Source organism: Panthera tigris, chromosome D2 (genome assembly GCF_018350195.1).
Source record: "Panthera tigris isolate Pti1 chromosome D2, P.tigris_Pti1_mat1.1, whole genome shotgun sequence".
NCBI lineage: Eukaryota > Metazoa > Chordata > Mammalia > Carnivora > Felidae > Panthera > Panthera tigris.
Window position 1 is genome coordinate 30,133,384 of NC_056670.1, and position 10,466 is coordinate 30,143,849.

Consider the following 10,466-nt stretch of genomic DNA (forward strand, 5'->3'; position numbering starts at 1 on the left):
TGCGGGAGACAGGGTCCCCGTGACGTGTTGCCTCCCCAAGTCTCCGGGTTTGTCAAGACCTCAGTGGGGGGTGAGCTGAGTGGCCGGGCCTGGCGGTCCACCTGTCCCTCATCTGACCAGCCCAGCCCCTCCCCAGCCACTCACCGCGGCGCGTCTCAGGCCAGAGCCCGGCCCTGCAACTCCCCATGGGCACGTGTCCGCTCTGTTACACGGAGGGCAGGGTGGGGACAAGAGGGCCAATCCTGGACCATTTCAGCTTCTGTTGCCTCCCCAGCAGCACCACGGAGGTGGCAGGAGAGCGATGGGTGCAGAAGGGACAGGCGCACACGCCCCCGATGACGTGGGTTCTCAGAGACACGCATGCACCCACACCTGGGCCCACACGCCTCTGGACGGACCTACTCACACTCCCCACCAATGCAGAGTGGTACATACGCCTTCACCGCCACGCACTCAGCCCCACTCAGACCTCCTCTCGCTCAGACACAGGGTGCTGGCTCTGCCCGGCCCGTCGGCTCTACTGTGCTTGTTCTGGGGCCAGAGCAGGCTGACGCCAGCCTCCTGCAGCGACTGTGAGAACCAGGTCCAGGGGGACATCACACAGAGGCCACCAGAAGGCCAACAGGGTCTCACACACCATCTGGGCCGGCGGCTCCCATACCTGGAGGTGCACCTGAAACACGCCTGGTGCCCACCCCAGACCCGGTGAAACCCCTTCTGGGTGCTGGTGTCGAGCTGGGCGGGAGGGCTGGCATTTCACAGGCTTTCCGGGTGTTCTGATGCCGGAAAGATCTAATAACCCCTGGCCTAACCCAGCCCCTCACTGTTCCAATGCACAACCAAGGCCAAGGGAGGGAGAGTGATTTGTCCAAGGTCTCACAGCAGCTGCACAGGAGAGCCGGGGCTAGAACCCCGGTCTCCCGGCTGCTAGTCCTCAGGCTTCAGGCTTCCAGAGAGCCTGCCCCCCGCTTCCCACCCGTACAGGCCCTGGGTGCTCCTCCAGGCCTTGCTCCGGCAAAAGGGGACCTGCCGGCTCTCCTGGGTGTCAGGGTCAGCCCATGGCAGCCAGTGCTCTGGAGCAGAGGGTTGTCTCCATCCCACTGTCCCGCGCGAGGCCCCGGCTTAGGAGGCCCGGCTCAGGGAAGGCCAGGGCTGGGCTCGCTCCAATAGCACGTGTTCGCCACGACATGCCGAGGGCCCACCCCTCTCCTGGGGAAGGCCGGAAAGGGGAGCCCACACGCTGCCCAAACATCTGGACTTCGCAGCGAGCCAAGATGCACCATCCAGATGTTTTCAAAGCTCCATGCCGGGTGTCAGCAGAGAGCAGACATCTGGGTGGAGGCTGATGCTTACGTTGGAGAGGAGAGGGTGTATTCAGTGCGGAGATTAGTTTGGCACAAGCTGGGGCTGGGGGTGCCCCCTGGGGACTTCAGTCCCCCACCCTGGCGTGTGGAGTGGGGCAGCTGTGGCCTCTTAGAGCAGGATCCAGACCCCCGGGGCAGCAGCCCGGTGGCATAGACAGTAATGAAATAACAGCACCAGCTCTCTGTTGTTGAGCACCCACTACGCCTGCTGTTCTGCGCTCTGCACGCATTAAATCGTTCAGCCCTGACAACGACGCTGTGGGGCGAAGACTGGCCCCTTCTCTAGCAGCCGAGACACAGGGCGGTCACATCCCCGACCCAGGCTCACCCAGCGAGCCGGTGGTACCGTGGGGCTCACGCCCTCTTCCATCCCACTAGCACCCCCAGTGGTTTCTCGGGACCGTCCCAGCGAGCCCTTCTTTACCCCCATTACCGTTTGCGAGAGAATTTTCATAGAGAAGGTGGGAATCTGGGAGGTGCCCCTTTTCCAGGTGGTTGGAACTTGGGGAGGCGAGGTGGTAGGAAGCAGAGCCAGGCCCTCCTCCCGGGGTTGGGGGTGGCTGGGGGAGGGGATGCCAAACGTCCCAGAGCTTCCCCGGGCGAAGGCTGCTTCCCGAGGGAACAGTGAGCTCCCTGTGGCAGAGCCCAGCCCTGGCCGCAGGGCTATTTACTTTTCTCCCCTCTTTCCAGCCCAACATCCCAATAGGAGCAGCGGATATCAGCCATTGACACCCTGATGAGAGTGTTCGGCAGCTGGAGTCACGCCCTCCTTCTCCCTTATGGCACAAAGGTCGTGTCCCCTCATAGGAGATCATCAGGGAAGATGACGCAGGGGTTATGGGCCAGGAATGGGAGGGGTGGACCTTCCTAGATTCTGAGGGCCCCTGGAGAGGCAGGCTTTACTTCCAAAGGCTGCTTTGGTTCATTCATTCCGTAGACATGTCTAGAGGCCTAGGATGGCTAGACCTGGGGGCCTGGGCAGCGAAGGATCTTCTCGTTCTGGCCAGCAACCGACTGGCTAAGCACCCACCCCGTGCCAGGCCTGGTGGGGGCCCCGGGCTGTAGAGGAGAGGGACCGGGGACCTGGGAGGGCCGATGGCTCAGAGCAAGGAGGGGTCCCATTGGGTGGGAGCGCAGGACGGCTTCATAGCCGAGGAGGGGAGGCGCCGGGGTTTGGCCCTGGGTCATGAGCTGGGTTTACGAGCAGAGACAAGGTGAGAAAGGGCATCCCAGGGAGAACCTGGCTGAACGGTGTCTCTGAGGTGATGGGCACAGAGAGATTCCACATCCTGTCTTCCCAAGGCCCTCCACTGCGTCCTATGCCGGCCCGGGGTAGTGGACACAGAGAACAGGGCGCTGAACTCAAACCGGGGATCTGGGTTCGAGTCCTTGCTCTGCCACTGACCTGCCGGTTGAACCTGCGCCTCTTTTCCCCAGCTCTCCTGGTTCTCCTCCTTCTGCTCTCCTTTGCTGCTTCCTCCCCATCGCCCCCACCCCACATGGGAGCCCAAGACTCATCCCGAGACTGTCTCTCTAGCGCCCTCATCCTTCGGGGACACGGGGACCAAGAGGGTGGAGTGCTGCCTGGGGGGGGCAGCGTGCAGGAAGGCGTGAGGGGGCAGACACTTGGCGGGTCCGAGGCACTAAGCAAAGACAGGGAGGGTGGCGATCCCCAGGCCCTATAATGAATCATTTCTGGAACATGTGGTCTCTCAGCCAGGGGGATGTCAAGAAAAAGTGGCTCCGTTTCCAGAGAGAGACCCTGAGGCACGGAAGGGGGTTGAGAGAAGGTGAACTTGCACTCTGAGTCCTGTCTCCCCTTGTGCCGAGGGTCCCTCCCTCCTTCCAGGCACCGTTTCTCGGAAAAGGGGAAAGATGTCAGAAGGGATGGAGAATCGGAAGGCCTGGGTCTGCCCAGACTCTCCCGGTGACTCTCTGTGGGACCCCTGCACGTCCCCACCTCACCTCGGCTTCCTTCGGGTATGAAGGTTCTGGGTCCCCCTGTGCTGAACGAGGTCAGCGCTGAGCCTGTGCATAGACGGGTGGATAGTTCCACGCCAGTGCAGGTGCCCGCGGTTTTCCCGCCTCTGCAGGGGCTTCTGTGAGGCTCTCCACATGGCTCTCTTGACCAAGGCTGTGGCCACCCCCTCGCCCACCGTAGCCCCCTGGCCGGGATGTACAGAGCAGTGATGAAAGAGCTGGCACCCGGGGTCTGTTCGACTTTAAAATTGCTTGTCTGCCTGGCAATGTCGGGAAACCTCCCTCCCTCTTTGGCACTCCTTGACCTTCGTCTTGGAGGCGTCGATGGACCTTGGCGGCCCCAGCCCAGGGAGACGGCAGACCAGTGTGCACGTCACGTGAAACTGCCATGGACCAACAGAGTCTAAGCTCTGCACGCGGTGCAGTGGGCGTTGTCATTTGTTCTGGAAGGAAGGGGACAGGATCCTCTGGGTGCTCTGCCCTGGGGACCGTGGCAGGACTTCCAGGGATACCAGCTAAATGACCAGGTCACCGGTCAGACCGAAGGTGCTGCTGTAGAAAGAGCACTGGGGTGGGAGCGGGGAAGCCTGGCGCTCCTGTAACCTGCTGGGTGATCTGGGGAAGGCTTCTTTCCCTCTCTGGGCCCCGTTCCCTCCCTGTACCATGAAGAGTTTGCATGCGGCAACCTCAAGAGGCCCCTGCGTCCTGTATCTCGTGAGCCCATGACTGGACGTTCTGGCTGCAGTGGGACCTCAGCTGCCCATGAGAGACACATGGGGCTTGCAGGTGGGGAGGTGTTCCAGTCGTGGCCAAAGGGGGACTAGGAGGGCCCACGGTTCTCACACTGCTGTAGCCACAGAGCCTCCAGGACCAGCTCAGTCACCTCCTCCTCCATCCCCCTCTGTCTCTGGGCAGAGCTGAGTCCTCGCATACCCCCTTCGGGTGGTGCCCTGCCTCTCACCTCACCCAACCATTTGGCCCGTTCTGGAAAGTCGAGGCACGAGGGCAGCCTGCGCGAAAAGGCCAAGGCCCGCCTGCGGAGCGTTCCTGCTCCGTGAAGTCCTGCGGGGTGGGTCCATCACAGAGGACATTTTGCTTCTCAGAGCCTGCTGGCCAACGTCCCTCCTCCGAGAGGGCCCCCTGAAGGGCAGGGCAGGAGGATGCCCCCCCAAACACCCCAGGAGCCAGTGCGGGAGCCACAAGAGGGGCCAACAGCAACTTTTGAACCCTACCTCCCCTGGGAACTGGCCAAACTCAGACATTTGGCCTCCAGGCCCGGATTTAGTTCTGATGCTGTGGGTGACATCAGATGAGTCGCCTAACCTCTCCGGCCCACGTTTCTTCTTGGGAAAATTGCAGGAAAAAATTCTCGTTTTTCTTCCCCTTCGTCATCCCGCTTGGAAGGGAAGCAGAAACGATGGCGTTTCCAGTCAACGGTTAGACAAAGGTTGGGGGCTTCCAAAGGTGCGGGACGGTCCGATAAATGCAAAGCCCTCCGATCTGCCTTTCGCAACGAACACGCGCGCGCACACATGCACACCCACGAGCGCCAGCCTGCCTTCCCTCGGACTCCTCCGATGTTGCCAGTTTGCTCGGACTTTCTGACACCCGGGCCCGAAGGAGAGGCCCCGGGTTGCTGGCTCCCCGTGCGAGGCCACAAGCTTGGTGACCTGTGCTGAGGCCGGGGTGTGTTTGTTAGATGGTTGGGTGGGTGATAGCAGTGGAGGCAAAACGGGAGCTGTGGTTGTGCGGCTGTAGTCATCAGCTCCTTTTCAAATCCGAATTTCAGTTTCGGAAAGGGGCCGAGACCAGAAGCAGGAAGTTGCTAGAAGTAGAGTGGGACTCTGGAGTGAACACCTGGCTCCTAGCTGGGATGACTGTGTACTTGACAGTTCCTGGGGGGGGGGGGGGGGGGTGAGCCAGCACAGCAGCTGTGGCCCGAGAGCTGGCCTTGGCCCCTGACCTGGACCTCGGGGAGGCTGGCACACTCTGGGCTTCCTCCCCCGTGGCCAGCCCCTTCCACAGAAGCTGCTCTTGGCGGGACAGCTGATGCCCAGGCCTTTGCAGGGTGAGAGGGCCGGGCCATGAGGCCACCCCCTGGCCTGTCATCTCCCTCTGCAGTCAGTCCGCAGCCGTCTGTGGTCTCCCCACCTGTCCCTTGGCGTGCCTGGGGGCAGGGGCCTGGCAGGAGCCTCCTCTCTTCCTTAGCCTTCCCTAAATCAGAGAGCTCCCCCCCCTCCATTAAGCAGTGGTCATTCTCTTCCTGCCCCTCTCCCCCAGCACTCCCTGATTTGGGGTGGGTACAAGGATTGGGGGATGGGTCCTGATGTACACGAGGGCCGGAAGAATACCCTCTGCCTGGAATATCTAGGCTCATGAATGCACTTTCATTGCCTTTCCAAGCTCTGCGGTGGCGTGACTGGATGCCCACAGAGCTGCCCTTGGCTGTCCCTGGGCCTCCCCTTTAAGGAAAAGACCAGAGACTCTGGAGACAAGACCAGGTAGGCAGCTGGGCAGTGAGAAATGGTTGGCAAGTCTGTCTTCATAATATTAATAAAATAACAATAGCTATTTCGTATACTCCTTGCCCTGTGCCAGACATTCTTTTTAGCACCTCTCACATTCATTGATTTGATCCTCATCACCGACGAGCTCAGTATTGTCACATAATCCCTCTTTCACCGATGAAGAAAATAAGGAACAGAGACGTTAAGTGCCTCGCCCCAGGTCACAAAGCCAGGCGGAGTTTAGACGTTGGCAGGCTGGCTGCCCAGCCCCTTTGTCCAGCACTTATGCAAACTGCCTCTGGACGCTTGGGTGGTTCGCGGTCCCTCTGTTGTCCTGTTCAGTCCTAACTCGTCCACTAACTCGGCTCTTTCTTCCTGGATGGCACAAAAGCCCGGGTCAGCCCAGACTCACATCTGAACTCTTGCAAAGGATCTACACGAGTGGATCTGTTTAGGTCTGTTGGTCTCCCCTGCGGCCGCGCCCTGCTTCTCCCCCCGGCCACGCCCGGGCACCTCTCTTCCCAGGCCCTCAGTCCTGCCACTCCCCTGCGGGAATCATGATTACAGCCTCCCTGCGGAAAGCCACCCGCTGCTGCGTCCACCCCAAACAGCTGAGCCTGTGCAATGTGAGAGGGGAGGACTCTTGCCAGAGGTTTCTGGAAAGCATCCAGAGGTCACTCTGGGCTGGCTCAAGTAGCTTGGGCCTTGACCACTGCTCCGAATAGCCACCGTCCCACCCCGGGTCCACTCCCGCCACACCAGAGTGGGCTAATTGGTGGGTGGGGGGATCCACAGGGCTGAAAGCCGGTCTGCAGTGGAAAGGAGGCAGCAGGAGAGTCTGGCACTCGACCCAGCAGCGGCCAAATCTCAAATGCCAAGGGCAAGATGGAGCGGAGCGTCCAGATCTTCCACCCAGAACTGCCTTCCCAGGCCCAGTCTGCATACTCAACCCATGCCCAACAGCTGGCCCAGCCACCCACCCACCTGACCAGTCCGCCCTTACCTGCCGTGCCACCAGCGACCCACCCGCTAATACCCAGCCCCGTCATGCCTCAGGAAACATGTTCCCGACCCCATCCAGACCCACGGTGCTTACCCTGGGCACCACCTGCAGCCTGGGAACTCACCTTCCACCTGGCCCACCCCAAGCCAACACCCTACCTGGGTCATCAGCTGCGCCCTCCTACCTGTCCCCAGGCCTGTTCACTTCTAACGCCCGATTGCTGCCCAGGACTCTCGGCACCCAGACACCCCTCCCCACCACAACTTCTGCCTACCCACGTGGCCCCTAACCACCCATTCACAGCATCAACCAACCACCAGCCCACTTCCCTAATAGGCAGCCCACCATACACCTGTTTCATTAATCAGTGTCACTATTTCCCGATCCAACTTCATCCAGGTGCTGACGACTGTGCCCTTGCCGGCTCTTCCAGGGCTGAGTCTCACCCAGTCTCACCCAGAGAGACTCATCTTAGAGGCTTCCGCTTTGACAGAAGTTATTTTCTACTCAGACCTCAAAGGAGCTAGACAGATGGGGCCAGGCACTTGAAAATTAAAAAAAAAAAAAATCACCTCCCTCCCCGTAACAGTTTGAGGACTGCCCCATCGGGAGAACATGAGATGGCTTTGCAAAACCTCTTTGAGAAGAGACACCGAGTTTCGAAAATGAGGCAGGCTAAAGGGCTCACCAGCAAATGAAGGGCAGGAGGCCCCAGATAGATGAACGGAACTCCTGTCTCCCTAAAAGCCAGAGCGAGGAAGGCGGAGTAGAGAAATGCAAGAGCCCAGGGCAAGGATCGGGGGGCCTGGCTTCCTCTCCTGGCCCACCACTCATGGATGACCTTGGGCACTGGACTGTGGGAGTCAGGGTTCTGGGTTTAGACCCAGCCATGTCATTCCTGGGCCCTCCGGTTCCAACAATGGGGCTCCTGCTTTATCCACTGGCCAAGACCCTCCTGGTACACGGTTCTTGTATTATCTCCCGGGCTGAGCAGGAGGAAAAGCAGGCAGGGAAGCCTCTCCAAGGATCTCCTGAGCTGAAGACATGTCAGCACATCCCCACAGCCAGATTCTCTAGCCCAGGGACGGCAAATAGGCATTATTTCACACGTCAGCATCCACTGACTGCTCGTGGCTGTCTGGATCCCAGTTCAGAGGAATATCTTGTGCTCAGGGAGGAAGTGCCAAGATCAACTAGTGATGTCTGCATAGATACCAGAATAGGAAAAAGGGCACATGAATGCCAGGAACTTGGAAACCCTAATGAAGGTCCATGCCAGCCTCTGGGTTTATTTCCCTGGGATTATTACCTTCAAGCCTGTTATAAAATCTTGTTAAACAAGCCTCCTCTTAGACATGCTACAGGAAATTAAAGAGAATGGTGAGCCTACCCCTGGGTCAGATGCCTAATGGAAGACTGTGCCCTCCCCCCCGCAAGTCAGCACCATCATTGTAGCGGTGACTACTTGGAAATGTTAGAAGTCTGGCTCTTGGGCAGCAAGCATGCTGTGGAATGTGACTCATCATTGGGCCCCTTTTCTTTTTTTTACATTAAAAAAAATTATCAAATTTCCCCATGAAAATGTAAGCTTCATGAGGACAGAGTATGCTCTTGGGTCTGCTATTGCCATGTGAGTGAATTTCAAGCCCTGAAAGACCTGGATGTATTACTCATTGTTCATTGACATTTCCCCCCCTTCCTTCATTCAATCACTCCACATTCACTTCATCCATCCACCCACCCACCCGTCCACCCACCCACCCACCCGTCCACCCATCCACCCATCCGCCCATCCAACCACTCACCCATCCACCCATCCACCCATCCACCCACCCATCCATCCACCCATCCACCCATCCATCCATCCATCCATCCATCCACTCATCTACCCATCCACTCATTCACTCATCCACCTATCCACTTATCCATCCACCCATCCATCCATCCACCCATCCATCCATCCATCCATCCATCCATCCACTCATCCACCCATCCACTCATTCAGTCATCCACCTATCCACTTATCCATCCACCCATCCACCCATCCATCCATCCATCCATCCATCCATCCACTCATCCACCCATCCACTCATTCAGTCATCCACCTATCCACTTATCCATCCATCCATCCACCCATCCATCCACCCACCCACCCATCCATCCACCCATCCATCCATCCACCCACCCACCCATCCACCCATCCACCCATCCAACCACTCACCCATCCACCCATCCACCCACCCACCCATCCACCCATCCACCCATCCACCCACCCATCCGTCCACCCATCCACCCATCCATCCATCCATCCATCCATCTACTCATCCACCCATCCACTCATTCACTCATCCACCTATCCACTTATCCATCCACCCATCCACCCATCCATCCACCCACCCACCCATCCATCCACCCACCCATCCATCCATCCATCCATCCATCCACTCATCCACCCATCCACTCATTCACTCATCCACCTATCCACTTATCCATCCACCCATCCACCCATCCATCCATCCACCCACCCACCCGTCCACCCATCCACCCATCCACCCGTCCAACCACTCACCCATCCACCCATCCATCCATCCATCCACTCATCCACCCATCCACTCATTCACTCATCCACCTATCCACTTATCCATCCACCCATCCACCCATCCATCCATCCACCCACCCATCCATCCACCCATCCATCCATCCACCCATCCATCCATCCATCCATCCATCCACTCATCCACCCATCCACTCATTCCCTCATCCACCTATCCACTTATCCATCCACCCATCCACCCATCCATCCATCCATCCATCCACTTCCTCACTCAGCGAACATCCTCAGGAGCTGGTTCACCCCCATTGCCAGGGAGTCTCTATTAATCCTTCTCACCCAGGCCAGGGAGGATTTCAAGCTAGTGAAGTTTTGAAATATGAGTAAAGGAAACACCCACTGTGTAGCCTCAGGGAAGTCACTGACCCTGTCTGGCCTCAGTTTCCTCACCTGCACATGGCCAGTGGGCAGTTGCATAAGAAGAAAAAAGCAAGAACTGCCAAGGTGAAGGGCAAGTGAGACACTTCCTGGCCATGACAATGTGAGTCCTGCTTCCTGCCGGGACCCCAGGGAGGGGTGGAGGAAGTCAGGCTGAGGCTGCCAGGGAGCCTGGGCCAGCGTCTAGGAGCTGCTTTGAGTCTCCAGGTGAAGAACGTGTCCCGGGGCTTTGGCCTGGTTGGGCATCTCCTTCACTGCTGCCATGGGGTCCATCACTGTGCGTGAATGTGTGGAGGCACTGCTGAAGGGTTGTGCATTTCCGTGTGTGTGTGTGTGTGTGTGTGTGTGTGTAACACTGTGTATACATACTGCGCGGTATTTCCCAGGAACGTGGGTGGGGGCAGGCTTCCACCCCGCAGGCCCTTCCTTAGAAGGGAGCAGCAGTCCTCTCTGTTATCCCCACCCTTCTCCTCTCATGTCCCACCTCCCTCCTCCCTGTATCCTGCCTCCATTTTAGGAAGCCCCTGCAGCAGACTGGCAAGAATTTAAACTCTAGACTGCTTGGGTGTGAACGTAACTTTGCCAGTTACTGACCAATCACGTGACCTTGGGCTTGTGAGTTT